Source organism: Loxodonta africana, chromosome 6, assembly GCF_030014295.1.
Source record: "Loxodonta africana isolate mLoxAfr1 chromosome 6, mLoxAfr1.hap2, whole genome shotgun sequence".
Taxonomy (NCBI): Eukaryota; Metazoa; Chordata; class Mammalia; order Proboscidea; family Elephantidae; genus Loxodonta; species Loxodonta africana.
Window position 1 is genome coordinate 60,257,259 of NC_087347.1, and position 21,126 is coordinate 60,278,384.

The 21,126-nt window shown below is 37.6% G+C and overlaps 1 pseudogene; it reads left to right on the top strand.

The window, feature by feature from the left end:
• Positions 1 to 19,398, top strand: part of LOC100671824 (chromobox protein homolog 3-like) — a 50,547-nt pseudogene extending 31,149 nt beyond the window's left edge.
• Positions 19,399 to 21,126: the final 1,728 nt, after the last annotated feature.

The following is a 21,126-nucleotide window of genomic DNA, read 5'->3' on the forward strand; positions in this document are numbered from 1 at the left end:
ATGAAGCAGGGTAATCAGGAAGATGTATATTTGGCTAGGCTGGTTTTGTCTCCAACAGAATTGCCTTCACCAAGTTATACTTTGGTGTCATGATCTCAGATTGCATTGAGAAAGCAATAAAAACCTTTTTTATACACCTACAGTGCGTTTCCTGTGGAAATGCTGTTGAGGAAATTAACCTTTTCATATTCAATGACTTGTATATGACGACAAATGCCAAAATTTCGTCTCAATTTAAGAATCAAGAAAGGCTCTTTCAAGAATGAGATATACTCTTTTTCCTTTGTGACCCAAATTTTGTAACGGATTTTATTTCTCTTCTTATTTTGACAGAAAGAAAATGAGTAATAAATTGAAGCCTGAATTTGGTAACCACTGAGAGTTTTATTGCATGCACAGCTGATATTGTTTCCCTCTGCTTTTATCTTTCTATTATATCTATGTTTTCTCTAGATCTTAATTTAAATTTATCTTTATTTTTCTATTCAATGTATTTTATACATTAAAAAAAAATTCCTCATGTTTTCACTGGTGTTTTCGTTAACATCATTTAACAAATTTAGTTTCATGCAATACTTCTGTTTAAGCCAATTATAGATAAAATGTTAAAACATAAAATGAGAAAGGCATAGCTTGTTTCTTAAGAGCAGTGAGTGGGATTAAGGTAGAGGGCTATGTATTCAAGGTTCTGAAGCAAATAATAAAACAAAAAACAAACAAAAAACTCAAACCAGTTGCTATTTAGTGGATTCTGATTTACAGTGACCCCATGTGTTTCAGAGTAGAAAAGAACATAGGATTTCCAATGGCTGTGAACCTTTTAGAAGTAGATTGCCAGGCCTTTCTTCTGAGGTGCCTCTAAGTGGATTTGAATGGCCAATATTTCAGTGAGTAGTCTAGCGCTTAACCATTTGCGCTACTCAGTGACTCCTGAAGCAAATAATAGGTGCTGAGAATTCAGCTCCAGATCTAAAACTGATTCAGGAGTTTAAAAGGAACCAGAGCAGGAGTTAGTACTTGGGGATGGAGTTCAGAGGCTTAAGAAATGAGGTTGAAAAAGTTGTAGGTAAGGCTTATATAATATCCTGGGTTTAGAGAGTTAGGAGGCTAGGACAGACTCAGTTTCAGACACAGAATTGCATCAAATTACATTTTTCTCTGTCTTTATCTGTCATAGCTTCCATATCACTGAGGGACTGCAGTCCCCCAGATTTTATAAGATTTGATTTTGTACAGCTCGCAGTTAGGTGGAGGCAACTGAAAAGCCCTGAACTGGGAAAATAAACAGAGAGAGAGAGAGAGGAAGAAAAAGTGAAACAGCAAAAACAGAGGCAGGCATCCCTCCATTCAAAAAAAGTCTACAAACACAAATCCTAGAAAACAAGAAGAAATATAATGCGAGGAGAGCCAACATAAATAAAAATGGGACCATGACATCAGTTAGATAAAATTAATTTTAAAAAACATTTCATCATAATTTTATATAGTGGGGATCCTTAATGGCACTAGTTTTTTTTTTTTTTACAGTGATAAATGAGGGAAAACCCTCCCTGGGGAAAAAAAAAGAAATTGTGAAACAAAAAAGAGTGGATATGAAAAAAAAATCAACTAAAAAATTTGGAAATTAAAAAATATGCATAGAATAAGCTAAGGGGTAGACAGGAAATCAGAAATGGTGATTTGGAAGTATCATGGCAGATTAGTATTCTGCACTGATTTTTTAAAACATAATTAAAAAAAAAATAGGCTATGTAGTCTATGAGCAAACAACAAAAATGTAAAAAGATGTTCAGCGAATACCTATCCCTTTTATCTCTGTCCTCCATGGCTCAGTTCTCATTCTCACAACAGGTTACCACTCTTATTTTCTAGTTTATTCTTCCAGATAATTTCAGTGCACATGCAAACCAAAGTAAATATTTGTTCTTTATTTCTTTTCTTTGTTATACAAATGTAAGGATACTTGTCATGGATTGAATTATGTCCCCCCAAATGTGTGCATTAACTTGGTTAAGCCATGATTCCCAGTATTGTGTGGTTGTGCTTCATGTTGTGATTGTAATTTATGTTGAGAGGATTAGGGTGAGACTGTAACACCACCCTTACTCAGATCCAATGCAAAGGGAGTTTCCGTGGGGTGTGGCCTGCACCACCTTTTCTCTCTTAGAGATAAAAGGAAAGGGAAGCAAGCAGAGAGTTGGGGACCTCGTACCACCAAGAAAACAGCATTAGGAACAGAGCGCCTCCTTTGGACACGGGGTCCTTGCGCCTGAGAAGCTCCTCGACCAGGGGAAGATTGAGGACAAGGACCTTTCTTGAGAGCCCACAGAGAGAGATAAAGCCTTCCTCTGGAGCCAACGCCCTGAATTTGAACTTGTAACCTACTAGACTGTGAGAAAATAAATTTCTCTTTCTTAAAGCCATCCACTTGTGGTATTTCTGTTCTGGCAGCACTAGATGACTAAGACAGAATTTCGTACTGAGGGAGCGGGGTGCTGCTCTAACAGATACCTAAAATGTGGAAATGCTTTCGAAACTGAATGGATAGAGTTGGGACAGTGGCAGAGGACCAGCGCAGCAGAGAACCTGAAGCGGCAGAGAAGTGGCAGCAGCAAAGAACCAACAGCAGCAGAACCAGGAGACCGGAGCGAGAGAGCTGAGTGCCTGTGTGCAGGAGGCTTCCTGGCGGAGTGGGGTGCCTCTGGGCACTTATTGGTGGAGCTACAGAGCTTTGGAACCCTTGCCCCAGCAGGGCAGAAGTGTGTGTGAAGCCCGAGGAGCCAAGAGGCCAAGAAACCAGGAAGAAGTGTTACCAGAATAAGGTTAATGCCTCTCACTGGTCAAGAATGAGCAGGTAAGGCATGTAGTTTCCACACGAGCAAAGCTTTATGGAAGAGGCTTGCAAGCGGAGAGGGGGAGGGCCTCGAGTAATGCACACCCTCATCTCACAGAACAAAAGACAGGCCCAAGTTTTTAAAGTTCTTGAGGGGGAAAAGATTCATGTTTATTCATAAACACAGGTGGGGATATGTTAACTAAAGTGCACACAGCAGCTTTCCAAGACGACTCCTGTCCTGGAGGCCTCTGGGATTCGTAGCAGGACTTATTACTGGGTGTTGCACCTGCACAGTCTCCCCCTCCCAGGGTTCATTCCCCAGCTGGCACTGTAGCTCCTTTCTGCCCGGGTGGAAGGTCACACAGTGGCTATAGGTGGATGTTCTGTACATGTCCTGGGCCTGGTCTTCTCCAACTGCTTCTGAAAGGCAACTTTAAAGAAGTTTGCGGGCTATTTTTAGATACCCTGCCCCATTGTTCTGGGGAATGGCTTTGTTTCTGCGCCCTGGCCCATTTCTTGTTATTTTGTTCGCAGGTTTGGGAGCCCCTCTGTTTCTTGTCTTACTAAGTCTCTAGGTTCCACACTCAACCCCCTGTTACCTCCCTGATAACAAAAAAAAAAACAACAAACCCATTGCCATTGAGTCGATTCCGACTCATAGCGACCATATAGGACAGAGTAGAACATCTAAATAGTATAGTCTATTTCTCTTTTGTTTCTCCTTTAACCACAGCAGTTTCTTTGCTGTTTCTCAAACAGGCACCCTCTGATCTCAGGGCTTTTGCTCCCTGTCTTAGAAGAACCTAAAGAGACAACATAAGAAGCCAAGCTGCCTCAGTTTCAAAAGGTAGGGCCATGATCTCAGGGGTTTCAAAGGGTGGAGCCATGGCCTCTGGTATTTCTAAGGGTGGAGTCGCCACTCAGACTAGGATAATTGTGTGCCTAAAGCCGAGGGAGCAGCACTGCTGTCCCAGTGGGCCTGGAAGGCAGAGCTAAAGCCCAGGGCCAAGGACCCCTACTCTGAATCCAGAGAGTGTGGCTAACACCTAGAGGCTGGAGGGCAAGGGCTATTGTTTAAATGGTCTCAGAGAACAGAGGCTTATTTTCAAAACCTTGAGGGCTAATGTAATGTGTTCTGCTGGCTTGCCTGGTACCTGTTATCCCTTCTTTTCCTTCAATTTCTCCCATTTGTAATGGAAATGTTTAGCTTGTGCCTGTTCTGCCGTTATACCTTTGGAAGCAGATAACGTGTATTCTAGATTTCACAGATGAAGAGAAGTTTTGGATATTGGACTTGGAGCTTATTTAAGACTTTTGCTATAATATGATGGGATGAATATATTTTGCATGTTGTAAGAATGTGATTTTTGGGGGGCCAAAGGGTAGAATGTCATGGATTAAATTATGTCCCCTAAAATGTGTGTATTAATTTGGATAGGTCTGATCCCCAGTATTCTGTGGTTGTCCTACCTTTTATGATTGTAATTTTATGTTGAGAGGATTAGGGTGGGATTGTAACACCACCCTTATTCAGATCCAACGTAAAGGGAGTTTCCCTGGGGTGTGGACTTCATACCACCAAGAAAAATGAAAAATGAAATCCTTGACAACTTCAATCTTTTCTTCTTTTATCATGATGTTGCTTATTGGTCTAGTTGTGAGGATTTTTGTTTTCTTTATGTTGGGGTCTAATCCATACTGAAGGCTGTAGTCTTTGATCTTCAGCAGTAAGTACTTCTCGTCCTCTTCCTTTTCAGCAAGCAAGGTTGTGTCATCTGGATATTGCAAGTTATTAACGAGTCCTCCTTCAATCCTGATCCTGCGTTCTTTTCCATGTAGTCCAGCTTCTTGGATTATTTGCTCAGCATACAGATTAAATAAGTATGGTGAAAGGACACAACTCTGATGCACACATTTTCTGATTTTAAACCCTGCAGTATCCCCTTGTTCTGTTTGAATGACTGCCTCTTTGTCTATGCACAGGTTCCGCATGAGCACGATTAAGTGTTCTGAAATTTCCATTCTTCACAGTGTTATCCATAATTTGTTAGGATCTACACAGTCAAATACTTTTGCATAGTCAATAAAACACAGAAAAACATCTTTCTGATATTCTCTGCTTTCACCCAAGATCCATCTGATATCAGAAATGATATTCCTGGTTCCATGTCCTCTTCTGAATCCAGCTTGAATTTCTGGCAGTTTTCTGTCGATGTACCACTGCAACCATTTAATAAAGAAGCATAAGATAACTAAAGGTATACATTTGGATAAATATTTGTTCTGCTGCTTTGTATTTGTTTGTGTATCTGTGTATATATGAAGATATGTATTTAAGGGTCATTGAGGGTAGGAGTGGGATCAGAGTTGGAGCAAAGGAAAAATTCCTTTGTTGAAGAAAATGGAACCATAAACATAGTCCTTTGTGATTCTAGCAAGCAATCAGTCACATTTCTCCAACAAGAATGTTTCATTTTTTCAAAAGTTTTCTGCAAGACAGGATTCAGATAATAATGTGACTTGATTTCATTTGGCTATTACCTGTTTACTCTCTAACAAGATGTTTTGAAAGTTAATACTTTAAGTATACCATGCTCGAATATAAGTTGATCTGAGCAACTTTATATGAATATAATAAAATACATAGTCATCTATTGAACAAGTTCTTTCCAGTAACTTATAACTGAAATCACTTTTGTCTTTGGACATTGTTTCTTTTTATTATGATACTTCATGTGTATTTTAAATAGAAATGCTTCCTACATGAATTTTTGTGGGTGACAACAGTGGGATAGAAATGTGGCCTACTGGATTCCACTATTTCTTTGTCTGTCTTTTTATTTTAAACAAAAGTTTAAGCTTTTCTCTCATTTTTGGTAGTCTTTTTTTTTTTAGGAAATGGCCGGTAAAATTGAAGGTAAGAACAGATGTTGTTTTCTAGAAATACTGAATGTATTTATATGGATTTTTTTCTAGGGAACTTATAAGAAGTTGCATAGTGATTACAAACTACTTTTTGTTAACTGCTTTTCCAAGCTTTTATTCCAAGGTGATATTTTTATCTTTCCTCTGAAAAGATTCTGGGGAGAATATTGCTCTTGGAGAAGCTACAGAATATTGGGTAGGCAGAGGTATGTGGGTAAGTGTGAGTGTGAGTTTGCGTGTGTGTGTGTGTGTGAAAGAGAGAGAGAGAATGGAAAAGGGGGGAAAGTTTAAAAAATTATTTTATATAGGAATGTTCATAACATTCTGAAATTACTATTCAAGATATATTGGTTTTATCCTTTATAATCTTTGAGAAAAGATTACTTTTTCTATATTCTATAACTTGTAATATATTAGACCTGTGGCCATCTGCCATTTCCAAAACTCTGGGATTCAGACCAGGTTCAAAAAAGATTCATAGGCCACTTTATGATGACCAGTAAGTCAGTCTTCAGTGACTGCCAGATGTTAATCAATATGTGATGTTGGGCACCTTGGAAAGAAAACAATCAGGAAGGAAGAGAAGTGGGAAAGGAGGACCAAAAAAAAAAAAAAAAAAGCAGCATATAATGTTGTAGAGGTCTGTGATGTTAGAGGCTCAATGTCATAGCTGAAGTCAAGGGCAAAGAACTCAGGGCACTTAGAACTCAACCCTGAGTTTCTTTTGCTGTTGAAAGTTTGATATAGTCTAGTTATAGAATTTTCATGCTAAAAGACATAATTTAAAAGAAAAAGACAATTTTCAAGGTAAGGAAATTGACATACAGAAAGGCTTTTTTTTCTTAAGGTAGCTTAGCTCTTTAGTGACAAATTCTTGGTTAAAAATCAGGTCTCCAGACTCTCAGTGTACGTAATTTCTCTATTCACTTGCATTAAATTTTTTCTGATATAAACTGGCTTCCTGAGGCTCTGTCTTAATATAATATCTTAATATAATAGATTGACACAGTGGCTGTAACAGCGGCCCCACGCGTGGCAACAATTGTGAGGATGGCATAGGACCGGGCAGTGTTTCATTCTGCTGTGCATGCGGTTGCTATGAGTTGGAACCAACTCGACAGCACCTAGCAACAACAACAACATAATACAAGTCCAAATTCAGGGTGCCAGCTCCAGGGGGAGGCTTTCTATCTCTGTGGGCTTTGGGGGAAGATTCTTTTCATCAATCTTCGCTGCTCTAAGGAGCTTCTAAGTGCAAGGACCCTGGGCTCAAAGGAAGTGTGCTCCTGGCTCTAATTTCTTGGTGATATGGTATTCCCCGTCTCTCTGCTCCTTTCCCTCTTTTATATCTCAAAAGAAATTGATTTAAGGCACATCCTAGACTTCTAGATTGAGTCCTGCTTCATTAACATCACTGCCTGTAATACTGGCTCATTAACATCCTAGAGGTAGGATTTACAACGCAGGAAAATCACATCAGATGACAAAACGGTGGACAATCACACAATACTGGGAATCATATCCTAGCCAAGGTAGCACATATTTTTGTGGGATGCAATTCAATCCATAACAAATATGAAGAATAATAAATTCTGGAAATATTCTATAATTAATTTCTCACCACTTTAATTGAATTTGAACTATGCTTCAAAAATTTTACAGTGAGATCTAATCTGTATCTGTCTATATTTATATCATCTCTCACTATTTCTCTACCTATATCCACATGTGATGTAATCTTCACAAGCACATCTCTCCATGCCGTGTGTATGTTTTATATGCAGTGCCACAAATTTAACACTTGTTGTTATCATCATAAAATAATGCTTTTTGAAAATTTACTTAACAATATAGCACAGTTTATGAAGATGTAGAATCAAATACCATTAATTCAGATACTGAAAGTAGATTTTTTTTTTTACCTGACTATGATTAATAGAAGGAGCCCTGGGAGAACAGTGGTTAAGCTCTCAGCTGCTAACTGAAAGATTGGTGGTTTGACTCCATCAGCTACTCCACTGGAAAAAGATGTGGCAGGCTGCTTCCATAAAGATTACAGCCTTGGAAACCCCATGGGACAGTTCTACTCTGTCCTGTAGGGTCACTACAAGCTGGCATTGACTCAATGGCAATTTTTTTTTTTAAGTAATAAGCATAATAAACATGCATAATATTTGAGAAAAACTAATTTACAGTTTATCTAATTAATAGTTTCCTTGATGAAGTTTCTGTTAGTTGTTTCCTCCCAGTGTCATTCCAGTTCTTAGCTAGCACTCAATATCATTATGACCTCTCTGTCCTACACTTATACATTTCATTTTCTGCCCTCTTGTTTTTCTCTTAATTTAGGCAATCTCACCTTTCCTAGGCAGCTTTAAGGAATCCAAAAATAGTGGGCTACCAGGGTTGCTATAAAGCCAACTCAACTCCCAAGTACTGCTCAAGGAGTTACCCCTTTGTTTCCCAGTCTAAGAATCTGTAGAGGTACCAGTGGTCTGAGTGAGGAGTAGAGAAGCAGTATGAATCTGTTAACACTGATTTATTACACTGGATCAGAGGCAGCAGTGACTGGTCTACAGTCCTTGCTTGTTGCCTTAAACTCATAGTGACTCTATAGAACAGAGTAGAACTGCCTTGAAGGGCTTCCAAGGTTGTAATTTTTATGGAAGCAGACTGCCACATCTTTCTCTTGTGAAGTGGCTAGTGGGTTTTGCACTGCCCACCTTTTGGTTAGCAGTCAAGCACTTAAGCGGTGTGCCACTAGGGCCCCTCCTACAGCCCTTCCATCAATTCCAACTCAGAGCGACCCTATAGGACAGAGTAGAACTGCCCCTTAGCATTTCCAAGGAGTGTCTGGTGGATTCAGACTGTTGACCTTTGGTTTGCAGCTGTAGCTCTTAACCACTGGGCCACAAACATGCCTCTATTTGTGTGTTTTTACAAATCCAATCACGCTTCCTTTCTTTGTTCCCTCTTTTGACTCCACCAGATTTTTTCTTAATTTTACCCTATGAACAATACATGCCACTTCCTGGATAGCCCTCAAAGTGTTGCTTTTTTTTTTGTGCCATTATTAGGCTTGGACATCTGCTTTTTTGTGCTACCATGCTAGTACAATCTGGGGAGAAGTTTGGAGTCTTTAGGCTACTTTGTTTGGGAGCATCACAGTCCTTACCCAATGATAATTCTAATCCTGGTTGGTGTCCTTCCAAATGTGCTCAAACACTGTTATGCTTCTATAGTCTAAATTGTGCAAAACAAACAAATAAATAAATAACTCAAGCTATTTATTTTCTGTTTATCTTACAGACATCAATTAGCATTAAATTGACCTATTTTTTCTAGAGTCTTTTTTTTTTGGTTCTGTTTTTCGTAAAAGCCTTTTTTTTTTCCTCAGATGATTAAAGCTACTTATTTCTAAAATATTATTTGAATTTGAACATACCTATATTCTATATAGGAGCCCTGTTGACACCTTGGTTAAAGCGTTCAGCTGCTGACCACAAGGTCAACAGTTTGAACCCATCAGGAGCTCCAAGGGAGAAAGATGTGGCAATCCACGACTGTAAAGATTTACAGCCTTGGAAATCCTATGAGGCAGTTCTACTCTGTCCTATCAGGTTGCTGTGAGTCAGAATTGACTCGGTGGCAACAGGTATATATCATACGGTAAATTTTCCTGCTCATCGTGTTACCTCCTAAGCTTTCTAAATAGTTTTTGCGTTATAATTTATGTTCCTGGAGTTTTCTAGAATTCAAGATCATTTCAGCTTTTTGTGCCTTTTTTGATATGTAAGATGGTAAAACAAACCCATAATCATACTGGCTCCCAGTCATAGGAAATAACGAAGAATGTTAGATTTTATGTTAAAAATCCTCATCCGATTCTTCAGAGTCTGGGTTTAGGGTGGGATTTTCTTATCAAGTTGGAGCCTCCTGGAGATAGAGGTTGTCTCATCTTTAGTTGCATCTTTGGGTGATCTGAGTTGCTAATAGACACACTTTTTGTATATGGTCCATTTGGAGTTCAACACAGATAATTTTTCTTTGAGCCACAAACATTTAACTTCGTTTGAGGTAGAAATGTGTTTACTTCATGAGGACAAGACAAATTCTTCATGAGGGCATAGACTATTATCTATCAAGTATTATGAGGTCTAGGAATGAGAAAAAGAATTTGCAAAGGAAAGGTGAAAGAAAATAATTGTAAACTACATAGTATAATCAAAAGTAGTAAATGAAAACGTAGATTTATTTATGTAGGTGATGTGGGAAGATAAATAAAATTTAGTTTAAAGATAACATCGAAGTTATAAACAGTAACATTAACTGAGACCTAAGGTGAAAGAAAGTTCATGCTCTAATACAATGAAATAGTGAGGAGCAGAATGTTTTACTCATGTATTCTTCATCAAGCTTAAAAGTTAAAATGCGTTGCTTACTTTGAACTTGCCTGTCACATAGTATCTAGTGATGAATTACACAGTATTACCTCTACACACAGCATATGAATAGTGGGGAGCCTATTTTCTCTAGTTATTTGGAAAGATGAACAACTCTACATACTCAAAAATAAATGATGCTTCTTCTAATTCCAAGATTTTAATTGTTGAGCTGTAATTGCAAGGTATAAATGATACATTTGTTTAATTAAGAAAATCCGATGTTCATTAGGAAACAAGAAAATGTGTAGCTGTGGCATACAAGAATCAACACCAAGAGCTAAGACTTTACCACTGAGTTATCTCTGCGCAGACAATTGAATACAATTCATTTATCACTTCTTATTTAAGGGGGATAATTTAAAACATTTTACATGTTTATGAACTTATACATAGTATTCATCTGAACCCCTAATAAACTTGCCTTTGAAGCAATTTTTGGTTGTATGATTTACCAGCAGCTTAGTTTCTATCATTTCATGTTTGAGTCCACTTTGGTGTTTGAATTTAAAACCGACTCAGCTTAAAGGGCAAACAAGCAATGGAGAAAACAGAGTAGGAGTGAGATTAAATTGTTGCCATCTGATAGACATGAATGAGCACTGAGATGGAAGTTAGACCACATAAATTCTGGTTGCAGGCTGACTGGTACTGTGAAATGTTTATCTCCCTAGATCTCCATGTCCTTCTGTGTAAATTAAAACATTATTTTGTTCCTCAAGTTGTTCCACTCTGGCCATTGGGAGCTCTTTCATTTGACTCCTCCATCCCCTTGGCATACCACCATCATTTTGGGTTTTTCTTTTAGCATTTATTTACTTCCTGGCACTATAAGAGGAAACCCTGGTGGTGTAGTGGTTAAGTGCAGCGGCTGCTAACCAAGAGGTCAGCAGTTTGAATCCACCAAGCGCTCCTTGGAAACTCTATCGGACAGTTCTACTCTGTCCTACAGGGTTGCTACGAGTCGGAATCGATTCGATGGCACTGGGTTTTTGGGTTTGGTACTATAAGATGCTCAAGACTCATCAAGAGTGTTTCCTGGTCCACTGCTAGAATCAGGCATTTTTCTAATGGCCCCTGGTTCCTTTCATTAGAGAGAAGTATTGGAAGCCAAGATCTAGGCACTAGGTTTGCTTGCTGCCACTGGGATGTCATCACTTCTAGGCCTTCTGAGCTGAAAGACCAAGCAAATATATGTGAAGGTACTAGCCTATATGTATACACAAATCCACAAATATTCTTCATGTGATCATTTTTATCTATATTAAGAAAACTCATTGCCTTTGAGTTGATTCTGACTCAACAACACTCTAGGACAGAGTAGAACTACCCCATTGGGTTTCCAAGGCTGTAATCTTTATGGAAGCAGACAGCCACATATTCTCCCATGGAGTGCTGATGGGTTCAAACCACTAACCTTTCAGTTAGGAGCCAAGCTCTTAACCACTGCACCACCTGGGCTGCTATATTAACATATACATGAGTTCACATTGATGTCTCCAACTCTAATCCACTATTACATGATAGCCTCCTTCCCTGTAACCTCCTATTGAATTGTTCAATTCCAGTATACAGGTATAGGAGTATCAGAATTACTAACCCATACTCCCATGGGAAATAACTTTGTCAACTAGAATACGGTGTTTATGTCATTTCTTTTGCCTTTAGTTGTACAGATTCCACTCATTTTAAGAGTTAACTTAGGTTATTTCCTTACTTTTAACCCGAGTTTTTATTTAAAGTGAGTTTCTTACAGACAATGCATGATTGGATCCTGTTTTTTTTTTTTTTTTAATCTACTACGATGATCTCTGACTTTTAATTGGTGTATGTACACTATTCACATTTAAAATGGATTGGATTAATACCTACCATGTTTCTGCTTTCTATGTATTGCATTTAGTCTTTGTTTCCTTTTCCTCTCATTTCCTGCATTTTGTGGTTTTACCTGAGCATTCTGTATAGTTCCATTTTATTTCCTCTCTTACCATATCAGTTATACTTCTTTTAAAGTTATTTATTTATTTATTGGTGGTTGCCCTAGAGTTTACAACATACGTTTTAACTAAATGCAAAGAGACTTCCCTTCCTTCCCTTTCTTAGAGCATTTAATTTAGGAAAGTTTTAATTGAAGTTCTCTCTGTCTCTTTGAAATGTATATAAACCTTTTTAAAGGTTAAATAAATCTCTTGCCAATTTTGCAACCCAGGAATGTTTTCTCAAGGACTTGGAAGTCATTTCTTTGAAATATAATCAATGAAGGAAGATAGCACCTTTATCTGCCAGTTTCTTGGGAAGATAGGAGACTAACTTGACCCGGTGCTTTGGTTCCATGTTCTGAACCTACCTCTTATCATAAACTATGAGAAATTAATTTCCTTCTTTGGATAAAGACAATTAGTAAATAATTACTGGGTGGCTTTAGGATGAGCTATGTATGACAAATAACCCACTGCTGTTGAGTCAATTTCCACTCATAGCGACCCTATAGGACAGAGTAGAACGGCCCCGTAGAGTTTCCAAGGAGCGCCTGGTGGATTTGAACTGCCGACCTCTTGGTTAGTAGCTGTAGCACTTAACCACTACACCACCAGAGTTTCCGTATGACAAATAGTGATGTCAAATCCTCTGAGGCCTACTTATCATTAATCTTAAGAACATGTATGAAATGGTTTGCATCTGCTTTGCTGTATAGGATAAAATTGCTTTCTGTCTTTGCAGTCTCTAGTGGATTACATGTGATGCACATCACATTTGATTTAATACTTATTAAATAATAAAGATGTTTTCTCTCTCTTATACTTTTGTGGAGAGTTAGTCTGGGTTGGCAGAAGATTTTGTTTTTAATTACACTTTCCCAGGAATGAAAAAAATGGAGAAAAATTTAAGTCACTCAGTGTGTACGTTCCCAGCTGAGGTTGAACAAGGCAGTGATGCTCTGCCATGTTGTTTCAGCTCTCATACTTTAAACAAGTGTTCCTTTCATGGTCTACTTACTGCTACATCTTTTGCATTTTTGCGTTTTTTATTGGTGAATTCATTGTTTAAAATAGCTCCCAAACATAGTGCTGAAGTTCTGTCCAGTCTTCCTAAGCACAAGAAAGCTGTGATGCGTGGAAAAGAATATGTCCCTTATATAAACTTCGCTCAGGCACCAGTTATACTGCTGTTGGCTGAGATTTCAAGGTTAATGAATCAACAGTATATATTAAGTAAGGTGACTTTAAACAGAAATACACATCAAATAAGGCTATACATTTATTGGTTGAAAATACTGTAATCAGAGGCTCGCAGGAAACTAACTTCATATTTCCATTAGAGCAATGGTTCAATATTCGCTAATTGTTGGTGGTTTCATAGTACATGACTACTGCAAATAATGAGAATTTACTGTATAAAATTTTCACAACCTTTTTAAAATTGTTATCACTTGTAGCTTATATTGGCTATTTATTCAGAAGACAATAAATACACATATGTTATAAAAATTGAAGATTGAATAAATAAATAACATTTTGAACTTGTCACTCAGGAAAAGTTTCATATGGGAATACCTTAAATGTCTCTTTGATTTAAGAAATTTAGCACAATGTTCCTGTATCTATTTTTGAATTAATCAATTAATAACCCTGGGAATCATTGCCTTTTATTATGGAAAATTTCAAATAATCACAAAGTAGAGACATTAGTGTATAGAACTCCATGTGCCCAATATTTAATTTCAACAATTGTGAACTTTTTACTAACCCCTTTTTTTATAATGAAAAGCCATCAGCACACCTAATGGAAATAAAAATAATTATTTAATGTCATTCCAACCCATTCATCAATATCCAGGACATATTGAAATTTACCTGATTGTCTCAAGATATGTTTTTGTAGTTGCTGTTTTTGAATTAAGATCTAGGCAAGTTCTTATGTTGCATTTGGTTGTTATGTCTCTTGTTTGTTTTTATTCTGTAGTAACACTTCCCCCACTTATTTATTTTTGTACCAGATCACATGTCCTGTAGAATAGTAATTCTCAAACTTTAATTTGAGGTATGAATTTTTCAGTGATCTTGTAAAAATGCAGATTTTCTTTTGTAGGTCTGGGAAGGGCCCTGAGATTCTGTATTTCTAACAAGCTACAGATGATGCCTAGTTTGGTGTTCTGAAGATCACACTTTTAAGTAGCAAGTCTCTATAGCCCACTCATTACTGATGTCAGACGGATCTTGGTTGAAAGCAGAGAATACCAGAAAGATGTTTACCTGATTTTTATTGACTATGTAAAGGTATTTGACTGTGTGGATCATAATAAATTATGTATAACATGGTGAAGAATGGGAATTCCAGAACACTCTACACAGACCAAGTGGAAGTTGTTTGAACAGAACGAGGGGATTCTGAGTGATTTAAAATCAGGAAAGGTGTGCATCAGGGTTGTATTCTTTCACCAACCTTATTCAATCCGTATGCTGAGCAAATAATCAGAGAAGCTGGACTGTATGAAGAAGATTACATCAGAATTGGAGGAAGACTCATAAACAACACATCGTATGCAGATGACACAACCTCAGTTGCTGAAAGTGAAGAGGACTTGAAGCACTTAGTGACGAAGATCAAAGACCACAACCTTCAGTATGGATTACACCTCAACATAAAGAAAACAAAAATCCTCACAGCTAGACCAATAAGCAACACCATGATAAATGGAGAAAAGTTTGATGTTTTCAAGGATTTCATTTTACTTGGATCCACAATCAACACCTATGGAAGGAGCAGTCGAGAAATCAAAAGATGCATTGCGTGGGGGCAAATCTGCTGCAAAAGACCTCTTAAAGTGTTGAAAAGCAAAGATATTAGCTTGAGGACTAATGTGCACCTGACCCAAGTCATGGTATTTTCAATTGCCTTTCATATATACGTGAAAGCTGGACAGCGAATAAGGACTACCAAAGAAGAATCAATGCCTCCGAATTATGGTGTTGGTGAAGAATGTTGACTACATCACGGACTTCCAGAAGACCAGAAGAATGAATAAATCTGTCTTGGAAGAAGTACAGCCAGAACGCTCCTTGGAATTGAAGCTGGTAAGACTTCACCTTAAGTAATTTGGGCATGTTATCAGGAGGGACAGTCCCTGGAGAAGGACATTATGCTTGGTAAAGTAGAGGATCAGCAAAAAAGAGGAAAATTCTTAATGAGATGGATTGACATAGTGGCTGCAACAATGAACTCAAACACAACAATAATTGTGAGGATGGCGCAGAAGCAGGCAGCGTTTCATTCTGTTGTGCATAGGGTTGCTATGAGTTGGAACCGACTGGATGGCACCTAACAATAGCAACATCCACTCTAGGTTAACTGAGGTAGAATCTGCAGTTTATCAAGATACCCCCTTGACTCATATGCACATTGAAGTTTGAGAAGCATTGCTATCAAATGACAAAACAGGTTCATATATAGTAAAGAAGTAATAATTATTTTCATCTTTTCTTAGTTTCTTAAGAGTAGGGTCTGATTTGTCCTTTGTTCATGGTTAACTTCTGTTCTGATTGGTCAGTTCGATTTTCTGATTGTTTGATGCTCATGACATACAGTTTGTTAAATATTTTGAATATCACCACTGTAAAATATGTATAAATGTTATATTAGCACATACCAAACAGACATCTATAAGATACTGAAACAAATATCTTTGTTTAGTGAGAAGAACATTTTTTCATGTTGTCATCAAATTTTAGTATCTCTGCTTTTTTCTAAATACAAGTAGACTAATATGTAGCACTATTAAATCATCAGCATAATTAATAAGCATCTAGCAGTTTACAAAATTACATTCTAGAACTTACAATAATTCCCTTTCATCAACCAGTGCCCATAGATGGGCTTTAATTTTTTGAAAACATTCCAAGAGAGAATCAACTAATGATGAGGACTTTGATTGCACCTCTCTGTGCTGAATACTCACACAAGTACTTGGCTTTTGTTTTCTTACTCTCAGTGTTCAGAATTTTTCAGTATTGAGAAATTCAGAAAAGATATATCATGAAGTACAATAAGAATATCAAAAAACAGGATAGTAATTTCAGATATTATCATAAAAAGAGCTAGACAAATCTTAGGAAGCCTTGACATTGACAGCAAAGGGAAGTATTATTATTATTATTTTTAACTCTTGAGGGTTATTTAAAGAACCAAGATTAAAATGTAATTCTAAAGCATGACATACTTAAAAATAATCACAAATATTCTTCACTTGCATAAATTATGTTGTTTGATTTTTCTTAGTATTTTATGAACTATTTCAAATACTTGAATATAAAATGACAACCCTTTTTAATGTTTTAATCCAAAGAGAAATTTTCAATTATGAAATTTTAGATGTTAGGTAAGATGTCAGTTAGAGAAGAAGGTGGGAAATATTTGAAATTATCCAAGTAAACTTAGTCCTCAAAACCGCTTAATAGTCTTCTAATAATAAATATTACCTACGAATGTGACATGGGCCAGTACATTTGGTTATACTTATTTATTTTGTGTATTTCTTGCCCATTCCTGTATTTTTCACTTTCTGTTTTGTTAAAATCTTAAATTACTATTTATTGTGCTTACAGAATATATCTAATCCCAGGCCCTCGGGAATGTATTTTGATCAGTACGGGGAATCATATGATGACAGGTTTATGGATTAAAATCAGGAAATAATAAATATTTACTAGATGAAATACACAAAGCAGTTGAATAGATTTTGCTCAATCTTGCTTACAACAGCCAGCAAGAGACCAGTTGAAAATATCAGCACTGAAGTATTATTTTTTGAGAAAATTTATAACAATTCAAAGCGGAACTTCAGAATGAAGTTGCCAGCACAATCTCAGGGCATCATCCCTAGACACTGTCAGTAAGATTGAAATTTTTGGTCTCCTTCATTATTTTCTACGGAGTACATTCACAGATGAAGCACAGGTAAATAATGTTCTTGAATGAATTCAGTTCATAATGCCAGTATCTTGAAAGGCACTTTGCATCAGTGCTTCCTATCGTATATCAGCAAGGGATTACTGGTCTCAGCTCTCCTGATTGTGTTCTGAAAACTCTGGCATTTATTTTAATCCTCTCTTTTTTCCCTTACCAAGCTATCTTCTTCCTATCTTTCTGGCAATTCTGTCTAGGCATTTCTTTGGGGACTGCACTTTCTTTTATATACCCTGGAGTCTCTTCTAATAGCAAGTGAAAGGAATTAGGGATTCCAGCTTTGTTGATTTGTGGGTGTGCTAGTCCAACCTTGCAGCAAGCAGTTCTTTCATATTCGTAATAAACACATCAAGAGATACAGCTTTTCCAATTGCATGACTGCTCCCAGATTATTGACTTCTACAGATCAACAGCTGGTAAATGATTTTACTCAGAAAAAAAAAAAAAATTCATGTTTGCTTTCTTTTGTTAGGAGGGAGCCATAAAAACAATCCTCATCAACTATTTAAAGGAGCACAGCGGAATTCAATATTGTCTGATGAAGACACAGTTGTCTTTTATAACATGTTTCATGTTAAATTTGTTTGTTTTGTGCTCCAATGATTAAAAGTTTAATTATAAAATAAGATGGAAAGTCAATTTCTCTGTAAAATGACCTATTTTTGAGACCAATAATTTCACTATAACAATTTAACAAGTATAGTTTACATTATTGTATTCATTTTGTCTTGGAATCATACACAATTTTTCCCTCACTCCATTTAGGCTACCCTTGGGCAAAACTGTAGCTAGTCTCCACTCCAATGTTGTGTTCTACTCTTTTCTTCTCTTGTTTTTACTTAGTGGTGTTGACCCTTCTCAGAAGCCTAAAGCTCCTGTGTGTTCTTTGTTCCTTTCTCCCTCTCTTTAAAAATCAATCTCAAGAAAGTCTCTTATTGATTCATTAAAATTTGCATAGACATTGTATTAAAAAAACCTATTGCTGTTGAGGCAATGCTGACTCATAGAGACCATATAGGACATAGCAGAGCTGCCCCGTAGAGTTTCCAAGGAGAGCCTGGTGGATTTGAACTGCCGACCTTTTGGTTAGCAGCTATAGCACTTAGCCACTGTGCCAGCGGTGTTTCCAGACATTTTATTAAACTTTATAAATTACCATTTTAACACAGAGCAAAGTCTTAATTTTGCTTACACCCATAAGTGAAATGCAAATTAGCATGCGTTGGAGTGGGGAAATGTAAGTTTACCATTTTGCTTGAAAATCTTGCGGTAAGTGATTGCGTATCACAACTTGTGCTGGATTGTGTGATGTTGGTCCAGTACCATCACCACTCCTTTCCAAGGCTGGCAACTCTGTTTTAAAAAATGCTCTTCCTTGAAAGATTCCAGTTAAAGTTTTCCAAATTCCACTGGGCCTCCCTTGCCAGTAGAAGCAATTATTCCACCCCGGCTAAGGGGATTAGCTTCCTGCTGCATGAAGAACCTGTAATTAGAGAAGCCGCAGACCTGGACCCCGAGCAGTTTGGAGGGAGTGAATAATGGCTAGTCAAGTCTGCAACAAAAATGATCTCAAACAAAAACTATGTTGCAAAAAAATGAGAAAAAAAAAAAAAAAAAGAATGGAAAGAGTAAAAAGGTGAAGAGGCAAAACCTGAAGAGTTCGTGGTAGAAGAAGTACTGGATCGAAGTGTAGTGAGTGGGAAGGTGATTTCTTGAAGTGGAAGGAGTTTACAGATGCTGACAATACCTGAGAAACTGAAAAAAATTGAGGTTGTCCAGAATTAATTGAAGCATTTCTTAATTCTCAAAAAACTGGTAAAGAAAAAGATGGTACAAAAAGAAAACCTTTATCTGACAGTGAATCTGATGACAGCAAATCAAAGAAGAATAGAGATGCCACTCACAAACCAAGAAGCTTTGCCAGAGGTCTTGATCATGAACAAATAATTGGTGCCACAGACAGCAGTGGAGAGTTAATATGTTTCATGAAATGGAAAGATTCAGATGAGGCAGACTTGGTGCCGGCAAAAGAGGCAAACAGGAAGTGTTCTCAGGGTGTAATTGCGTTTTATGGAGAGAGACTAACATGGCATTCTTGTTCAGAAGATGAAGCTCAATAATTGCTTGCATTGCTATATGTATATATATGTATAAATGAATATATATAGCAATGTATTGCTTTGCTGTATATATATGTATAACCTGTTGCCAACAAGTTGATTCTGACCGATATAGACCCTAGAGGACAGAGTAGAACTACCCCATATGGTGTCTAAGGAGTGGCTGGTGGATTTAAACTGCCAACCATTTGGTTACCAACTATAACTCTTAACCACTGAGCCACCAGTACTCCATATATATGTGTGCGTGTATATATATAATATGTATATATCCAAACCTGTTGCCATTGAGTTGATTCTGATTCTTAGTAACCATATAGAAGCGCCTGGTGGATTTGAACTGCCGACCCTCTAGTTGGCAGCCATAGCTCTTAACCACTATGACACCAGGGTTTTAACAGATTACAACTCAGGTTTAGGAACACTCAGGATACAGTTCTTTCATCAGTACAGCCTCTTTTCAGCTGTTCCCACAGGCATGACTCTCTCTGGCCCCTTGGCCTCTGCCCTGCTCAGACAAGTGTTACAAATCTCATTTAGCTCTGCTGATAGAAAAATGCTCAGAGGCACCCCACTCCATCAGAAAGTTTTGGCCAAAAGGTGCTCAGCTCTAGCTCCATGGGTCTGCAGACCTAGCTCCTCCAAGTATCTGGAGGCACCCTACTCTGTCAGCAAGCTTTCTCACTCCACGGTCCAGGAAGCCCATTGTACTGCTTCCTGCCGATCTACTGCCTTTGCTGTCTCTGTTTCTCTGATACCGCTTCTCACAATCTCGCCATTTTTTGGTGTTACAGCTCTCTCTCTGTCTCCTGGGTCTAGGAGGGTCTCAGTGCAGGGATCCCAGATCCAAAGGACACACTCTGGTCCTGATTCTTCTTCCTTGGTGGTGGTGAGATCCTCTACTCCTGCTTCTGGGATGGCTCATTTCAAGCCTAGTAGAATGACAAATGACCAATCCCCTTTGTGGACCACAATTACCTTATTTACATAGTCCCACCCAATCACTTGGGTGGTAGTTACAAGACCATGGTGAGAAAGGTCTAATGAACATCACGTTTGCATCAGTTCCCTTTCATTATATATGTATATATATATAATCTCAAGACATTCTGCCCAATTCAATATTATAGTCTTTCTACCTGCTCTAACTTCTCTAGAATCCATTCCCATATTTTCCTCAGGTTTCTACCAAAATAAATTTGCAAAATCTTATCACTTTTGACATGATTGGTATCCCCTCTTAGGTCACACTTTGTGCCCATCTTCCTGAGGCCTATTGGGCTTTATGCCTAGTTACAGGTCTAGAAGAAATGAGAGGGGGTTGGTTGAGTTTTGAGAGTGATCACTGTTCTCCTGAAAGGTGATTCCTTCAAGAAAGCTAATTATAGGCAGTTTCCTTTTCTTTTCTGATAAATGAAGCAACCATAAAAAATTATTTATTTGTTCAAAGTAACCAGTGCTATTGATGCAAAAAAAAAAAACAACTCCCCCAATACTACTTCGAAACAAAGATATCATACTTGATTTCCATCAGAATGTAGTTACTCTTCACATTAATAAATCAAAAAACTGAGATCTGGATTTTTCATATATATATATATATATAATGACCACTTCTATGCATATATTATATATATATATAATAACCACTGTAGCACCAGTGCTCCATATATGTACATATATGTATACAGAGTCCTGGTGGTGCAGTGGTTAAGAGTTATAACTGCTAACCAAAATGTCTGCGGTTCAAATGAACCAGCTGCTCCTTGAAAACCCTATGGGGAAGTTCTACTCTGTCCTATAGGGTCGCTGTGAGTTGTAATCCACTCAATGGCAGTGA